Source organism: Meleagris gallopavo, chromosome Z, assembly GCF_905368555.1.
Source record: "Meleagris gallopavo chromosome Z, MGAL_WU_HG_1.1, whole genome shotgun sequence".
In the NCBI taxonomy this organism is placed as follows: domain Eukaryota; kingdom Metazoa; phylum Chordata; class Aves; order Galliformes; family Phasianidae; genus Meleagris; species Meleagris gallopavo.
Genome location: NC_139435.1, coordinates 4144243 through 4148719, shown reverse-complemented (window position 1 = coordinate 4148719; position 4477 = coordinate 4144243).

The following is a 4477-nucleotide window of genomic DNA, read 5'->3' as shown; positions in this document are numbered from 1 at the left end:
GCTCATGCAGATTAGAATAAATTTATTAAAAACAATAGCTTGAGAAGTTATTAGCATCTTAGTGTTAATGAATTTTGAAAAATGAATTGTGTTTTTTATTGTTTCATAAACCAAGATACATCTGATACATTTAATTTCTCAGGTGAATTTTAGCCTCTGAGAATCATTGCTAGAGACATTATGACAATAATTATCCTCTGTAGGGAACTGCTTTTCTCTTCTTTATAGAATGAAAGCATAAGTTTACATCTTCACTGTTTCAGAAGCAGCCCTGAGGCCTAGTTTGCCAGCTGTCTTCAGTACCTACAGTAACTTGGGCTGTAGTGGTTATTTTCCAATGACCACCTGGTGTGAGTGGAGGAAAACCATGTCATGGTTTTATGACTTTTGGTTGTCAGTTCTCCACATCATAACATCATGTAGTATGCTAGGAGTTAAAATGTTAATGCTCCAGTTCTGGACAGCTGTCCCAGAAGAGAAGAAAAACTACATTTCCCAGAAGATTGTTTGCTGTGTTGTTATCATTCCTGCTCAGGGGGAACATATACAAAGCTTTGGTAGGTCATCTGACCTTTTCTTTGCCAGGCTCTCCCCTCCATTGCTCATCCCTACCACATGTATCACTTCAGCATTAGTGTAAAGCTAGTGTAAAGCTGAAGAGCTTTTGGACAATCTTTCATTATATTTGATTTATTAGCCTTGATTCTAATTATATTGTATTACGGTGTGTTATCTTGCATTCCAATACCGTATTTAGTAAATTAGTTTGTTTCTCCTCAAATCGTTGCTGCTGCTTTTTAATTATTTTGGGGTCCTCTGGTTTCCCTTTTCCGGAGGCGTGGATTTTGTGAAATCCCTCCACCCCACTAGTCACGGAACTGGGCCGAACCAGCCCATAAACCATCAATTTTCCTACTGAGTTGGATTGCTCCCTAGCGTATGGCTATTTGCAGCACAAATGAAGCTTAAAAATTTAAGATTATAAAAAACTGTTAGTTCCCTAACTCCCTACATTTGAGAATCTGTTTCCATACCAGATGAAGAGATGATGGAGAGTAAGGAATTAACTCTAGGTCTCAATTTACCTTTTATTTCTTTGTTTTTTACTGAGAGTAGACCCATAAGAGAACTGCAAAGTAAATAGAGCAACACTTGCTATGCATATTTTCCTTTAGTAGTTAATTCACCATCACAGCTAGCCACAAATGAATGGTTTGTGTCTATAAGAAATGACACAAAGCATAAAGAATTCTCTGTTTTACAGTAATACTGATCAAATTGTTAAAGGCTTAATCACTACGATGTTTCAAACCCTGAAAATAATTGGCATATGTGATGAGAAAGCCACAGAACTGTGGTTGCCTGGGTGATTTCAGTATCAACTATGACCACCTCTGTGGAGTTAAAATTACTTTTCTCTAAAGACAGATGACAATTTGCCATGTTAGTCCACTTTCCCAATAAGCTAAATCTTCGTTCTTGTCAACTTGTTGCCAAGGCACTCCCAAAGCAGGCGACATTTCTGCTTTGTTACCCTACATGGCTGACATGTTAATGGCTGTGTCCTCAGGGAAGTAGCACAGATATCACAGAGGGGAGGAACGCACAATATATCCCAAATCCTTACACGCTAAGCAGAAGATAGCACAGTAAGGTTACCTCACCCCATCCGTCTTCTCACGCATTCTTCTCCCAATTGCAAAGGCATGAACATGAGGTCTCCACTTCTTCTCCTGGGATAACTTTTGCATGAATTACATTGCTGGGACAACAGGTAAAGATATAATTGAAGTTCAGTATGATGGATAATCAGAAAAGATGAGAAAATCTGCTGTGTTTTGCTTTTTCACAAAACTCAACTCTTCTGTGAATAATTAAAATTCATTAAAAGGAAATAGAAGTTAAAATTCTATACACCCTATTTATTTTAACAAAATACTACTTTTTCACAGAATCACAGAATCACAGTATCACAGAATCACAGAATCATAGGGATTGGAAGGGACCAGAGATCATCGAGTCCAACTCCCCTGCCAAAGCAGGTTCCCTACACCAGGTCACACAAGTAGGTGTCTAGGCAGGTCTTGAATATCTCCAGAAAAGGAGACTCCACAACCTCCCTGGGCAGCCTGTTCCAGTGGACACCTGAAACCTTTCTTCTTACCTTTCTTTTTTTCTTTTGATTTTTTTTTAAATTTTTTCTTCTTCAGAGTTTCTTGACACTAAGATACAGTTTGATATGAGAATGTCAAGGATGCTAAAATGACTGTAGGAATTTGGATTGACAAGGAACAAGAAAAGATCGTGTTCAGGTCCTCAACTGCTTGAACCACCAAGTGAGAGAGAAGGATGAGAAAGAAGATCTTAACATTGACTGTTTAGAATAAATGCTAAACAGAAAGAACATAATAATAAAATGTCTGAACGAACATCAGGCTGCAGAACTGAAAAAAGAGATTGAGGGGGAAGAACAGTTGCTTATAGTTTTTCAGGAATGGGTCATTGAAAGAATGGTAAATAAATGTTCATTTCAGAGGAAGAACTACAGCAATGACATCAGAAGAGCTGCCTGATTCAGAGAAGCTTGATTTATCATAAACAGTATTTTTGATGACTTTAAAGGTGAGAGAAGTAGGAAGATTTCTGGAGAAGGACAGTAATTCCTATGAGGCTGGAAAAAAATAATTGAGTGTACTTACGTATACTAGGAAGAAAAAAAAAAAGAGAGAAAATTAAAGAGAAATGTTGTAACTGCAGCCCACTAAGTTCAGAATACCGGAGGAACGGGGCTCTGTGGAGACACTGAAAGTCAAGAAAAAATATGTACAATAAAGGGGAAAACAATGAAAATATGTAGTTTGCAGAAACCCTTCTGTAGATGCTGTGCCTGGTGTTGCTTATATGTCAGACAGAATGTCCAGGCATTCTGAGAAATAAATTATTCAAAATGTCAGATCTGATTCTTGGGCTTGAAATGCTATGCTGAGCGAAACCAAAAATTAACTGTTTGAAGAAATATTTAATGGCACTTTGTTGCTGCACTGCTTGACATGAGCAATAGCCAAACCTTTTCCTCATAAAGAAAATTAATGGTGTAGAGATCAATCCTCATGAAATAATTGACACATTTGCAAAGTTAAAGGAATGCAACTCATTGATCTTGATCCCACTACCATCCAGAAGGCAGCAAAAAGTCAAACTGTGGGCTATACTGTCTAGCCTGACAAAGAGCTTGATTTGCATTCTTATCCATTTTGGAATAATTATTCCTGTTGGAATTCTGTCTTACTGTAGAAGGTGAGACAGTTCAATTATTTAATCATACCATCACTTTCAGTTGGAAAGGCCAGTGCTAGAGCAAATGTGCTTTCTGTATAATTTATACCAATACTTAACCTCATAGGTCTGTTCCCTGTTTGTGAGTTTTCAGTTACGCACCAAGAATGTCAAAGATATTTTTCCATTTTTACATCTGCTAAATTTTGTGAGTCTAACAGTCATTCAGTGGATGGCTTTGAATATGAAATCTTTGTTCACCTATATGTACATTTCTACAAATTAAAGGAATCTGGAAATTGATAGGAATGTAAAGATCTCTTTAAGTTCACCCTCCATTTTACAAAACAAGATAAGCAATTTGAGCATTTTCCTGCAAGTAAATTACAATTGCCCCTATGAACTGATTATTTCTGTATTAACTTATTTCATTTTCTTTGGAATCTTTTTGGTAAGTATTTTAGCTTTCTTTCAGCATTGTACTTATAATAATTTTTTAACATTCTTTTGCATACAATATAATAAAATTTTCTGCTTCTACTATTGCTGTGATAGAAGTTGTTCTGAGGATCACTTAGAGTTGATCTATTCTCATAGATGACAAAATACTAAAACCAAAAGTCAAGACAAGAACATTCAACCTTTTTTTTTATTATTCATTTATTTATTTATTATTATTATTTTTTCCTGATCAAATCTGACATTCCTGTATTTACCGCACGCATCAGTAGAGAGTAGCGTGTTGGCTTGCTGGAGAAGAGCTCTTCAGAAAAGGACCTGGGGGTCCTGGTGGACTACAGGTTGACCATGAGACAGCAGTGTGCCCTTGTGTCCAAGAAGGCCAAAGATAGCCTGGGGTGCATTAAAAAGAATGTAACCAGTTCGAGGGAGATGATCCTTCCCCATCTACTCTGTCCTGTTGAGGCCACATTTAGAATGCTGCATCTGGTTCTAGGCTCCCCAGCTCAAGAATAACAGGGATCTCCTAGAAGGAGTCCAGCAGAGGACCATAGATGATAAAGGGCCTGGAAGATTTCCCATATGAGGAAAGATTGAGTAATCTGGGTCTGTTCAGCCTAGAGAAAAGAAAACTGAGAAGGAATCTGATAAAAGTATATGAATATCTAAAGGGAAGTGGGAGGAAAATGAATGAGGCCAGTTTCTTCTCGGTTGTGTGTAGTGATAAGACAAGGAGTAATGG